Source organism: Melanostigma gelatinosum, assembly GCF_949748355.1.
Source record: "Melanostigma gelatinosum genome assembly, chromosome: 1".
Taxonomy (NCBI): Eukaryota; Metazoa; Chordata; class Actinopteri; order Perciformes; family Zoarcidae; genus Melanostigma; species Melanostigma gelatinosum.
In genome coordinates, this window is record NC_136634.1 from 30,443,109 (window position 1) to 30,458,382 (window position 15,274).

The window sequence follows — 15,274 nt, forward strand, 5'->3', positions numbered from 1 at the left end:
AGCAACATGAGGAGGAACTGCAGTCCTGTCCCATCTTTCACCAGTAGAGTCTGCACAGGAGTAGCTGAAGACACACTGAGTCCTTTGCAGAAACAGCAGGCTGAAAAGCGCCTTTTAAGGGCATGTGATTTACTATGTGAGTTCGCTGGGCTGGGTGTGTTGCATTGTAATGAGGTATTGTAGAACAGTGGAAGCACCCACGTCGGCACGGCTGAATGTGAAGGTGACGTGCAGCCATCTGCCACCTCCAAGTGCACAGACATAAGATGTGCATCATGAGATGAAACAGACCTAGAAGATCATTTCTGAGTCTTCTGGAGTGCATTTGCTGGACAAACTAATTCCAAAGTTGATAACCAGGTCATGTGTGACCTTGTAGCTTGTTATAACCTACCTAAAGTAACACCCCACCACGCATAGTGCGCATTAGTTTTATCCGTGTGGAATCACCAACGCGATAACCTTTTGCCCACTTCCTAGGTATAACCATGTTGATAGGAAGTAGCTTAGCTGATGGCTACTTGTTCTTTCAGAGTCTCCAGCTCTCCAGCTCTACAAGCTGCATCTGAACACGATGCAAGATGTTCAGTGTGTGTGTGTGTGTGTGTGTGTGTGTGTGTGTGTGTGTGTGTGTGTGTGTGTGTGTGCGTGTGTGTGTGTGTGTGTTGATAAATCGTAATAGAGATTTTTTCATGTTATAAGAGCACAAAAAAACACACTTTTTGGTGCATATTTTTTGCTTAATTTGATTTGACAAAATGAGTTGATGGAGAGATATTTAAATAAGACTGTTAAAGGCAGTTTGCATTGGGCTTCATTGGGCATGCTTCAAGTTTGTACACTTTTCTTATATATCCATACAGGCCTTAAATGTTTTGTACGAAAAGAAGGGAATGATAATAGAAAACTTGGTTACTCATGAGAAACTTTTGCTGAATAGTAGTCATAAATTTAAACTGCGGGGGTAGTGGAGTGGGGGGGGGGGGTTGCAACAGTATAGTGTAAGTATAGCTTAATCACGTAAGTAGTTTAATTACTTATTAATTGAAATTTGTATGAGGGAGAATGTGTTTCTTTTTAAGAAGTTTATTTTATTCCTGAGTTCTGACTTTAAAACTCATTATTCTCACTTTGTTCTACGAAGTCTGACTTTAAAATCTGAATTTTGATTTCAAACTCATAATTCTGACTTTGTTCTAAGAATTCTGACTTTGAACTGACTTTAATTCTAAATTCAAACTCAGAATTAAAAATTGAAAAATCTGAATACAGAATTCTAACCCAGAATTCAGATTTTATTATTTAGAATTCAGAATTTATTTCAAAATTCAGAAGACTTAATGCTCAAAATAATTACTTTAAAACTCAGAATTATGACTTTCTTCTCAGATTTCTGACCTTAAACTTCGACTTCTGACATTATTTTCAGAATTATGACTTAAAATATTATTAAAATGATTTTTCACTTGAGGCCCGAAGTCAATGCATTTTTCACAAGGGCCTAATCCTCCTCTGTGCAGGATGATAGCGAAAGGTAGGTGGCTGTTGACGTCAATGGGCAAATTCCCACGAAAAAAAGACAATATCCATTCTGAGTTAAAAGTTGCATAAACCTGTAGGTGTAATCAGACCAGTTTACCATTTAGACCAGTCTCCATCGAGCTATTTCTCTTTGCTGTTTTTATTTCTCCATTGGTGTTTCAAGCCGGCACAGACAGAACCAGGCGATACACATGTTCACTGATACATGATTGCATATGTGCACACGTTCCAATAAAAGAGAGACTTGGCTTGATTACTATGAACTAAACTGTGTATGCTCCTATGATTCAGCTGCTGTCTGCAAGCTGAGACTTGAGAAGTGAGCCTTGTCAGTTCTTCTTTTCTCTTCCCTTTGCCCACCAACCCTCCTCTCAGTTGCATCCCTATATGGTAAAAGTTTCACTGCGTGGTGACTGCACAGGAAATCCATCATTTGAATGCCACGTTTGAAAAGAAGAAGAGAAAAAACGCCACACACCACACACACACTTTAATAGACAGAAATTGTCACCTGACTTCAAAGTGTTCTTGCATATCCATTTCAAGAAAGGCTATTCTGCGCTGGCTTGCCGTGTAATTGTAGTCACTTGTACTTTCCGAGTTTTGTTTGTGTTCTCGGTCCAGTGGTAAAGATCATGAACATGATCACATGACATTTTTATTCATTTGAAAATAAAAGAAAGACACAATGACATGCATTAAAAATGATCTTGACCTGAAGCATTTTTTCTGTTGATGTTTTAACACAAATGGCATATGAGGCCTGTCACAAGGGGGGCTGTGTTACCAATATCTCACAGTAAAACAACAAAACACATTTACATCTTTAACCATTTGTGTTGAGTGCCTAAGGGCTTTGCATGTGTCTACTGAAGGATTTCAATAAGGCAAATGGGCTGCATTTATATGCCGCCTTTCTAGTCTTAGCGATCACTTGAAGTGCTGTACACCATGACAGCATTCACGCAAACTGGTGGCAGAGGCTGCCATACGAGTTGCGACAAACATTTACACGCACACTCATTTTGGGGTAGCCCAGGGACACTACGGCCTGCAGGGGTCAGGGATCAAACCACCATCTGAACCATCTGAAAAGTGGGCAACTGCTCCGTCCCCTGAACCACAGCTGCCAGCAGATACTCATTCGCAGAGGTGTGGACTGGAGTCACGTGACTTTGACTCGAGTCACAAATTCGATGACTTTAGACTCTACTTAACAAAATCTAAAAAGACTAGCAGCTCAACATGGACTTTATAAAGAAAGAGTTGTGACTTAAATTGGGTTTGATCCTTTTGACTTGAAAATACTTGATACCTCCCCCCAAGCTTGACTTGGGACATAACTTGGGACTTGATTTGTGACTTACCTGTCCTGACTCTGGACGTGCCTGTCTTCTTGACTTGGGCCTTGAGTGTATTGACTTGAGACCCAAAAACTTCTGATGACACATGATGCAGAAACTATTGGCCACAAGGAACTTCACCTTCTAAGCTTCATGACAACTGGACTTGGAACCTTTTATGAAATCATTATTGTGAAACTTACTTGTTTAAGGCAACTGGAAATACTTGCATGAGAGTGAGCAACCATACAAAGACAGCTTCCTCATTCTGGTCACAGTGACGTCAGCTGATTCATCTGCAGAACAGTCCAGGGTGTCATCACAGCTTTCATGTGGGTGTTCTTGGGACTTCTTCTTGCCGGTTTGACTGTAAAGTGCAACCTTGTAAAACAAACCTGTCACAGAATGCAGCCCCAGTACGCCCAGAAGTACAGGAGCTTAGATCACTTTCATATCTCAGAAAAGTTATCTGTCTGACATTTGTTCAGCCAGGTGAGAACAATATCTTTTAACATCTGGAGGCACACACAATTGAACGGACATACAAATAAGTGTATTGCTTGAAAATGCTAAATAATTGTGTCACATTACAAAGATAGGGAGGCACCACATTTCATCAATTTGATAATATAATGGCTGCATTCCACTTCGGCGTGTCAGTTCCAGGGTCTTGGTATTGTGCATCCTAATGCACTAGACCAGAGCCATGCTATTAGTAACACCTGCTTCCTTCCAGGACAAAGGAACAGTCTTATTACACTTCCGTTCTGTGAATACTTGCTCTGCTTCCTTCGAACTTCAATTGAAGCTCATTCAACTAAAGATTTCAAGTGCACTTTTTCATTTGTTGGTGCCCACTCCTGGCTGGCTCCTGCAGGCTCAGAGTTAGCCCTCGTTCAACTTTGCCCTGCAAATTTGCGTGTTTGACACATCTATTGGAAACGCGGATGCATAGTGTTTGGAAATGAAGATGACATTATTCTAGGAATGTGCCATCTCAGTGCTTTGTACAACACTATACCAGACTTCAAACAGCAGCATCGCTCTCATGCACCGTTTATATTCTGTGATCACTCTGCTCAACTTGTATCTATTACTGGTAATGGAATACAATTTTTGTGAGATTGAAATTGTACTCCACAAAATGTATTGAAGGAATAGTTCGACATTTATAAGGGCCAGAGGGCCCGAACGTCGGGCCGCGAAGGGCCTATTGAAATTGTAGGGGTTATTATTAGGGTCCGAGCCGCCGACAACGTCGGCCTGGCGAAGGCCCTATTGAAATTGTATGGGGTATTATTAGGGCCCGAGCCGCCGACAACGTCGGGCCTGCGAAGGCCCTCTTGAAATTGTAATGTTTATTATTATTAGGGCCCGAGCCACTCTGCTGCCCAAATTTGCATATGTGTGTAAAATAATGGCTCTCTAGCGCCCCCTACATATCGTACCGGTGAGCCCCCTCGGCCAGTATGTCCGATTGACTTGAAATTTGACCCACATGTCCCAATCCGCTAGATCTAAAAAAAAGCCTCTCAGACCCCTAAGCTCCGCCTACTTAGATTTTCCGCCATTTTGAATTTAGTGTGAAACCCATTTTTGCTATCTCCTCCTACATGCTGGGTCCGATTGCTACCAAATTTTCTGTGGATCATTATTGGATCTACCTCATCTAAAGTTACTCAAAGCTTTTTGATACCTCTTAGCGTTTAGAAGATATGGACCAACACACTTCTTAGGGGCGTGGCTAAATATCAATTCACATAACTTCTCAACCGTTTGTCCTAAAATTCCAAAACTTGCAAAATATGTGCACATCGCATGCTGTAACATACCCTGCGAATTGTTTTTCATTCGACCACTAGGGGGGCGCTACAGCAAACCCGCGAAGTTGGCATTTTTGCCACTTTTTGCAGATTTCAGCCTTCGCATTTTAACGAACTCCTCCTAGAGAATTTATGCGATCAACTTCTCCTTTGGTCAGGATGTTCTTAAGACCTTTGTGATTAAAAATTACTCAAATCTCGCGCTTTCATCGAAGAACCTTGATGTGGCGTGCCGGCCATTTTGCCTCATTGTTTTTGAAAAAATACATTCTTGTAAGTTCTTATAACTCCAAGGTACATTCTCCAATCGGCACAAAACGTCTTATGCATGATGCTACTTCAAGCTGGAACATATGTCAATTGAAAACAATTCAATACCTCATAGCGCCGCCTACTGGCTAAAGGAAATGTCATATTTTATACTTTTCTTTATACCTCCTAGCCAGGTGACCTGATTACTTTCAAATTTGTTAAGGATAGCCTTAAGACAGGGGTGTCCAAACTTTTTTCACTGAGGGCCACATACAGAAAAATATACCAAGGGCTGGGCCACTCAGGTCCGATCGCCTCACCCCTAGTGTGTTAAAGTGAGCAAAATCAATCAAATTTGGTTCTCAATGTGCTTTTGTTCAGATTTAACAGAGATGTTTGCTCACGTATGTTGAGCCGAACAGACTCATTATTCAAATAGAAGGCAGTTGAGAACAGCTCGATGTCTCTCTCAATGAGAGAAACATATTGAAAGCCATGGCAGCTGGTGGAACATGTTCTAGGTAGGGCTGTGCCACATCCAATCAATTTCAGCAAACATCCCAGTATGATTTAATGCTAAATAAATTAAGGTATCAAACACGTATTGCTACTTTGCAGTTAAATATTTAACATTCATTCCAACATGAAAAAAAGCAGAAAATAACACTTTGACAAACACGTCAGGACATCTTATTTACAGCTGGTAGCTTCGCATGTACTGCTTCCCTTTCCTGCTAGTCTGCTGTCTGATTGTGAGGTCAGGCTGATCTGATATCAGCTCTGCAGTTTCTCCTCAAAGTTCTCCTCTCAAACGGGTCTTGGAGGAGTAGTGCTCGCGCTGGAGCTCGCGCCCGCCTGTAGACTCGTGTAGAGACCTGTCGGATTGCATCTGACACAGCTTCAAACATGTCCTTACCTGTTGTTGTGCTCTTTAGACTCCTAAAATCAAGCAGCTCCGAATGCAGAAATGATCGTCAACTCCCCGCAAACAAATGAACAGCTGTGCGGTGTCTGTGGCATCTGTGCTCTCATCATATGCAATGGAGTAAAACGCAAAAGCACGAGCTTTATCTGACACTTGATGGTTTAGGTTAGCTGACAAGTCTTCGATTCGCCGCACAACTGTGTTTCTGGACACGCTAACGTTGTTGAATTCCTGCATTTATTCCGGGCACTTGCGACTTTAGTGAGGCACTGTTTTATGAAGTCACCATCTGAGAAAGGTTTCCCGTGGCGGGCAATGAGTTGAGCTACCTCGTGGCTGCTATTGTGACTTTTTCTTATGTTTTGTTTGCACGGAAAAAAACACTCTTATTGAGCTAACTGCCATTTAACTTTCTGTTCTCGCTCGGCACCAGTGTAGGACGTGTCATCATCCAGGGCTAAACGTTTCTTTGATTGCTCTTATTTTGTGGAAAAGCTGCCTTGTTCAACACAGTATCTCCACCTAGTGGTGAAACTAAGAAGTACAATACAGTCAAGCGCAAGTTTCAAGTGTGGGCCATATGACATTATATTTTTAGAAGTTGCTGCGGGCCAATTAAAAATGGACCGCGGGCCAAGTACGGCCCGCGGTCCATTTTTAATGGACCGCGGGCCGTAGTTTGGACACCCCTGCCTTAAGACATTGATGATGCATGATCATGAATATTGTGCGCGTTCGTTGAACACTGTTGCCGTGGCGACGCATCGTATTCATGAAAAAGGAAGCTGATGGTTGAGTGTGTCGTAGGTCATAGGAAGACATAGTGTGTATGGTTTTTTGGCTTGGCCGTTTTAAATTGCCTCTATAGCGCCCCCTACAATATTTCAAAACAGCAGCCGTAGCGCTACGTTTCAGCTACATATATGAAAGTTGGTAAGCACATGTATCCTATGGAGACTTAAAAATAAGTCTCTTGAGACCATGCTCTAAACCCGACCGGAAGTCGGCCATTTTGATATTTGTGTCATTTTTCCATAGATTTTGGCCTATTTCTAGTCGCTATACTTTAACGAACTCCTCCTAGGGACTTCATCAGATCCACTTTAAATTTTGCCAGTACCATGTCAAGACCATTGTGATTAAAAGTTACTCAAAGCTTTACGTTTGACGGAATCGTTTAGCCATAGCTACTTACTTTACGTGATTCCCCGTGAAAAAAGCTGATGTAACTCAGCTGCACTTGTTCCAAACGGTCTCAAACTTCACATGCATGATAACACTCACGGCCTGAGGATGTCTACAAGCTTATTTTCACTAGTACTTACAGCGACACCTGCTTGCGAAAGGAAATCTGCGTTTTCTGACAAACTGCATCCGATTTACGTGACTTTTACACTACGTGGTTCACACTTGACACAGAGCAACACGACGCACGCGTTCTGTAGCGCCAGGCAGAGGACGCAGGAACCGTCAGACTGTTTGCAAAGCGTCATTTCCGGCACCAGGCGGTCCACGCGGGATTAAACACGTCTCGCTCGCGGACGCGCCGTCCAACGGTCGCGGACGTTCTCGGCCGCGCAGGCCGGAGGCCCGCCAGCACGCCGACGCGCGCATGGCGAGGGCCCGTTCATCGCTGCTCGCAGCTTTAATTATTCTTATTCTTGCCGTGAGTTAGACGAGAAGATTAATACCACTCTCATATCTGTACGCTAAATGGGAAACTAAAGCCAGGAGTCGTTTAGCTTAGCTTAGCAGAAAGTCTCAGAAGCATGGGGAAACCGTTAGCCTGGCTTTGTCCAAACAAAACACACTTAACAGCATCCCGAAACAGAAAGTGTTGAGAAAATTATTTCTTTTAAGGTGTAATAGTTTACACCTTCTACTGTTTACAATTTATTGATAAAACTAGCTTATATGCAGCTTTAATAACCATTAGCTTATGCAGCTTTATTAACCACTCACGCAATACACACAGTACACGCTAGGGCAAGGGAGAAGCAAGAGGGAGATTACTGATTTAACTGCATCACAAGGAATAGGCCGCCATCTTAGATAAGGTAGAAACAATAGACGAGTGAGATACAGGAAAGGGACAACGCCCTAGCAGTCTCCACTTTCCACTTTCCCCCCCGCACTCTACAACATTCCACCACACACTGACAGATGACGACGGCTTCTGGGACGGGCCAGTGTGGACGGATTTGTCCAGGCTCCACCCAGGTGTCTTACGTGTACAAACACGCTCCACCTGCATCTTTGACTTTGACCAATGGGCTTCCATAAGAGGAACCCTACATAAAGCATCACGCTGCTATGTTGAAGTGTGTGCTTATGGTGGATCTCTGAGAGTGAAGCTATTAGTGACCCGTGCACGTATAACTGCTGGGCTGAATAACTCTGTTGATAATAAACCTATTGCTTTTGATATAACTAAACGCCTCTTGAGAGCTTTCATTATCCTCTTAAATCCGCTCTGAGTGTGGGAGATAAAGTTTTTTCTCACAACAAAAGCAGTTGTTTATGTTCTTTATTGAAGTTCTTTTCAATAATTGCAGAATTGTAATTCTTACCCATAAAATAGGCTACTATGACACCGTCCCTGCGGGCGCCTCAGCAATACGAATGAATCATCCCGATGTTCAGTGAACGGGTGCCAGCTAGTGAGCCATTCAGCAGTGCAGACCAGATTTTATTCCGCATGTGTTCTACCCCAATGATGTAATATGAAGCCATGACATCCCTCCTCCTTTGTAACAACTAGGACGAGACACAAAACAACAACCACAAAGAAACACAAAGCGACTACAAAGAGATGCAGAACAACGATATGCAAAACAACCACAAAGAGACATGAAGCGACTACAAAGAGATGCAGAACAACGAGACGCAAAACAACTAGGAAGAGACCTAAAGCGACTACAAAGAGATGCAGAACAACGAGATGCAAAACAACTATGAAGAGACATAAAGTGACTACAAAGAGATGCAGAACAACGAGATGCAAAACAACTACGAAGAGACATAAAGCGACGACAAAGAGATGCAGAACAACGAGATGCAAAACAACTATGAAGAGACATAAAGCGACTACAACGAGATGCAAAACAACCACAAAGAGACATAAAGCGACGACAAAGAGATGCAGAACAACGAGATGCAAAATAACTATGAAGAGACATAAAGCGACTACAACGAGATGGAAAACAACCACAAAGAGACATAAAGCGACTACAAAGAGATGCAGAACAACGAGACGCAAAACAACCACAAAGAGACCCAAAAAGACTACAAGGAGATGCAAAATGAGAGAAGAGGCTCAACAACTATAAAGTATGTGTGTCTGGCTCCTATGTAGAGGAAGTGGTAGGGCCTTTTGCATTGTCCCATGATCCACCCATGTCACTGACATGTTTCTGTGTATCTCTCACGCATGTTGAGCTATAGCTGTTTGAGGATAATCTTGCTGCAAGTAAGCAGCTAAGTAAAATCTGCTGACAGGATCAAAATCAAATTAAACTGCTGTTTGATTACAATTGTATTTATTTTTTTTAACACAATTACCCGATTACACTTAATGACATTAAGATAAAAGATGTTTGTGTGTATCCAGTTTGAGTTTTCTACATCGTGAATCAAACAAATGTCGCCATAGCTTACAGGTCAGAGCTCGATTCCCCCTCCAGTTGACCCATGCCTTGATTTACAGTGAGATTACAAAAACTGGTCTTGGAGTCATTCAGAGTGCCATTTATATGCACAACCATTGACCTTTCACTGTAACCTCATGGCTACAGAAGGTTCAATAAATTAATAACTTTACTGGGTATCACTGATCCATGCAGAGCAGAGAGTTATAGTTTAATTAAAAGCGGAGCAGAGTCTTCAGCAGGAAATAGATGAGCGCAGTGTAATACGGGGGAGGGGGCAAAGTTGAATGGAAAGAGAAAGATAAAAAAGCACAGTAATTGTTGGAGAAAAGGGGGTCAGAAAGCAGAATTATGTAAGATATTGCTGGTCTGACGGAGACAGACAGAGAGAATGTAAAGGGTGTGGCCTTAAGGTAGAACATTGAGATGAGGGTGAGTGCAGCTGTTAAAGACAATTAAAGACACGGCCAAGAAACAATCCTCCTGGCTTATTAAGTGGATGTGAAAATGTTCTGTAGGATCACTGACATGGTGTCATATATGACATACTGTACGAGTATAAAACGTATGTACAGTAGTGTATGTCAGATTATAAGTATGACAGTACGATGTGATGCCAAACAATATGGTACAACACAATGGGATAAAACAATTTTTATTTTTTTAAAATTGTCTAATCAACCAAAACATTGCGCGGACCCCCTGCAGTACCTCCGCGGATCCCCTGTTGAAGACCTCTGTTGTAGACTACCTCGGCATGTCAAAGAATACGCGCAACATGTCAAACTAAAGATCTGATTGGTTGAACACGATGACAATATCGTTCCCATTTACTTAAACTACAAAGTCTACCTCTTCTTACCAGGAGAAACAGAGGTGAGATCTGATTGGATAAAAGCTCTACTTAAAACAAGCTGTGCTGGAAGCAGAGCAACTGAGGAAGACAGTAGCTGTGCAATGAGAAAATAAGACAATGGAAAAAATAATTATAATACATGTAGTGTATTTGTGAAAAATTATAAAATAGCTATAATTTTGTGATTCTGTTTAGGCCAGCAGAGAAGGCTTTGCTGGCCCTGACGGCCTACCACTGCTTTATTCACTTTTAAAACAGATGATACAGTCAGCTAGTAGTAGTTTGACTTCAATGTTAAAAGCGTGCTAACTCATCTGGATGACTGGGGCAAAAACATCGCTTTCGTTGCCAACATGCAGATACTTATTTATCATGGTGTTTGCTGTAAATTAGCCTGTAACATGTTCCCACTGCCATTCATCTTGCCGAGTTTGAACTCCAGAAAATATATTCAATAACACCGGACTAACATTGCAATACAGATTACATCATTAAATCATTAGTATCTTTCATTTGTGAGGTGATTAACTCAGAGGGGCTGATCATCTGTAGTGATACAAAAAAAGAATAAAAACAGTGACATCACAGCAAACAGACACCCCACTGTCAGCTTGTGGCCAGAGTGTAAACGGACTCAGTAAACTCGGTAAACAGATGCTCATTCGGAGCGGGAGAATGAAGTGGCCCCGGGCTCGTTAGTCTCCGACAAAGGCACCTCTGTGCCAACACTGTGCAGCGCTGGCACACAGGAGCTCTGAGAACTGACCCGTTCACACTCGCATTCCCTCCCTGTCACTCTGTCTTCCCTTTTCACATGGCCTGGAACAATCTGAAAAGAGACCCACCCCACCCCCATTCGCTTTGCTCAGTTGCGCAAATTTTAATTTCCAAGCACCCCCCCTTCGTCCTCCCGCCAACCATTATCTCTCTCTCTCTCTCTCTCTCTCTCTCTCTCTCTCTCTCTCGCTCTCTCTCTCTTGCTCTCTCTCGCTCTCTCTCGCGCTCTCTCTCTCTCGCTCTCTCTCGCTCTCTCTCGCGCTCTCTCGCTCTCTCTCGCGCTCTCTCGCTCTCTCTCGCGCTCTCTCTCTCTCTCTCTCTCTCTCTCTCGCGCTCTCTCGCTCTCTCTCTCTCTCTCTCTCTCTCTCTCGCGCTCTCTCTCTCTCTCTCTCTCTCTCTCTCTCTCTCTCTCTCGCGCGCTCTCTCGCTCTCTCTCTCCCTCATCAGTCAGGCTTTCAACACCTTCCCAATTTACATTTTATTTAGACTGACTATCACATTGAAATTAAGTAGCAGTGCCATTCCTAGACCCTCTCTGTTGGTTTGCCACAAAGAGTGACCCCTTTCATATCACACCAACATTATGTCATCCATATGAAAATATTGACTGTGACAGGTTTAATAATAATAATAATAATAAAAATACATCAATTTTAATGCTTTTCAAAATACCCAAAGACGCTAAACATAAATTCAGGATTTTGAGCAGAAACGCCTAAAGAGAGGGAATAACACATTCTTTCAAGTGATGCAAGCTGCAGCGCTATCTAGACTGCTGGTAATAAGAGCTATCACTGTACACTTGTTCACTATTCATTTTACAACAGACAAAGTACAACAATCACTTATAAATGCAGGAAAAAATGTATTGCTGTACGAAAGACATATGCAGTGGGAGTAAATATAAGGGAAATATTTCTTATAAATTAATTCATGACGTGGGAAGAGATCCGCCCTCCCAAAACACACACACACACACACACACACACACACACACACACACACACACACACACAGGGCTCATACACACACAGGGCCGCTGCCCGTCTCTTTCTTGGAGACGTTATGAGCTCATTCCCACAATTCATTCGAACACAGACGTCTCAGAGCACACTGGTCCGTTTGGATGTGGGTCCCCTGCTGAGCTGTGTCTAACCAAATGTTGAATGAGTCAAACAGCGGCGACCGAGACGAAGATCGAAAGTGAAAAGAAACAACTGACCAAGTTTGAAAGGCTTTTATTTCTCCAAACTCCAAACTAAATGTCTTACATTGTGTATCCACTGCTGAGAATTATACAGACATAAAGTATTTCAGCCTTTCGGTTTTTGGGGAAAAGACCAAGACCAAGACAGGATGAGACCAAGCCAAGACCTGGAGAGGAAGAGACCAAGTTAAGACCAATACCAGAGTGAATCAAGGCCAAGTCCAATCCAAGCCAGGACGAGACTGAGTGAAGACCAAGGCCAGAGTGTATCAAGGCTGAGAAAAGACCAAGACCATTGCAGGGCGAGGCCGAGTCAAGACCATGAAAAGAGAGTATTAAGACCTAGACAAGACCAAGACTTTAGGGGATGAGACCAAGTCAAGGTCAAGACCGAATTGTATGTGTATGAATTTTCCGTTGTTTTCTATGTGCATTCACAGTAATGATGTTAACAAATCAAACAGACAATGCACAGGCAGTGATACAACCACAGAAATAATCCTCTTTGTCTGAGTAGAAATGCTGTTGATTCAGTGACCTTAGAAAAGCGTTCTCAACACCAAGACTACACTACGACATTCAACAATTAACCACATTTAAAAAAACAAATCCCAATCTCAACCCTCAACCCCAAAACAGCCTATTACCATCACGTCTCTGTGAGGGCACTTTGATTCTTTATGTGGATAAAAAAACAAAAGAAGATCGTCATCACACAAGCATGTGGGGAAGTTGGGTGGCCAAAAGACAATTCTTGCCTTTTTCTCTCTCTCTCTCTCACACACATGCTTGGACAGAGCACATGACTTTCTGTGGGCTTTAAACTATGCTGCTGTGTTGAGGAGGTCTGAGGAATGCAGGAAGGATCTGAGTGGTATCGTCCTGCAGGAACCAATCTGACAGTCCTTGTTTGGACACTCCAGGTCCTGTATGTCAACCTCTCTCTCTCTCTCTCTCTCTCTCTCTCTCTCTCTCTCTCTCTTGCACTCACCATCACACACAAACACTGGTTAAGTTCTATGTGCTAGAAACATGGAAACTATGATACAATCGGGGTGACTAATCCCAAGTTCAGTCTAGTTGAAGTCACAGGAAGTTGCACTAGTCACGGTTAAACTTGACACAACTGTGATTTAGTCAAAAGGATCTAAAAATGTCACTGCTGCATTTTAACAAGCAAAAACAATTGAACAAAGCTGGGAAATATAGAATTGAAAACGATTAAGGGAAGTTGTGATGTTATGAATCGGGAATATGAACGAAAAAATGTTGTCGATGTCTATGTGATGATAAAAACACATTCTTTAAGTCGAAGTAAGCTATAGCTCATTTCTGCATTAATACCTTTATAGGAATCAAGATGCCTAAAGATGAATCATATTGTAATCAAATGGATCTAAAATAATATATGAAACTTACAACAATATGGTTGATCTCAACTGAATTGTGAAATTCCTTGTGAGATGTTTTAATTCCACACAGTGTAGGTACCACATGAGTGTCCCTGTACAAAAATATTAGAAAATGAATAACTGTAATATGCTAAGGTCTTACCACTATAAGACCTGATCATGGAAGTTGATTCTTGACCCTTGAGACGGTAAATGATGGCGTTGGGGTGTCTTAAGGGTCGACCCATACGCGTGACACTGAGGTTGGTGAGGTTTTCAGAAGGGTTATTGAGAGGCTAGACGAGGCTGGAAGACCTAAAGTATGAATCTGTGGCCTCTTCAAGTTTTAGTTCTCCCTTCCTCTTTCTTAATAATTATAATAATAATTTCTGTATATGTATATGCAATATGCAAGTACCATTCTTTACTATGCACACACGGCAATGAAGCGGAAACTGTCAAACATGTACTGATAGATTGCGACAGGTATGATGAAGGAGGGAATGAATATCAGGACTAATTGTTGACGTTGACAATCTCTTAATAAATTGCTTAAGAGTGCAGAAATAATAGAATATAGAGAATTTTGGTGTTTTTTCCCCCTACCAATCTACTGCTCCACACTCCGGTCCAGTATATGGCAGTAGTGCACCTATAAGATGGTGAAGATGCCATTAAAAGTCAAAGGCATCTTGGTATGGTGAAATTAGCGAGCCAGCTAGCTATAGCAAGCAGCTATACGAGTAGGAATTTCACAGTTTAATCTTTCCCACACACAGTCTTGTCACAGCTAATTGCTCATCTGATTACTTTGACCCGGCTGATTTTCTGTAACCAGCGTAGCATGAGAGCATGGTGGAATTAGCAAGTTAGCTAGCTTGTTGAACATTTTCCAGCAGCCTTTAAAGAAACATACAGGAAGTCACAGAAATGTTTACATCCTGTTCGATCCGATATGTAGGCCACCCGTAATTTTCAGACCACGTTTGGATAGCTATGAAGAGATAGCGTGCGCATTCTCGATCGGTAACAAATGAAATCTTCATTGCACAACATGAGACTAATATTTAACATCCTAGCGTTGAATATTACACAAACAATTAGGATTATCTATGAAATGAGGAGCCAATCAGTTGGATCGGGCGACAGCCAGGCATTTCCCATCATGCCCTGGGCCTTGCAGTCGGTGGAGAGCAACTGCGGCACTCGGCTCTAAAAGCTCCGTCTGCACCTCGATCTCATGAGGTTATCGACGCCAGCCACGTGCATGTCGTCAGAGCAAGCTGGGATCCAAGTCAGAGCACTGAAGTTGTGCTCACATTATCTGATTGCCATCAGCTGTTTCAGATCCAGATGTTTCCGGCAGCCCAAGCCCCAGGAGGGAGACCCACCGGAATGCTCCTGGGGGTCCAGTTGAGTTAGCAGTGTTCATCCTGGTCTTAAGTCTAGATTGCATTCTCATCATCCCCCTCCTCATGCTCACTAACCACCCCTCACTGACCAGATGTTGC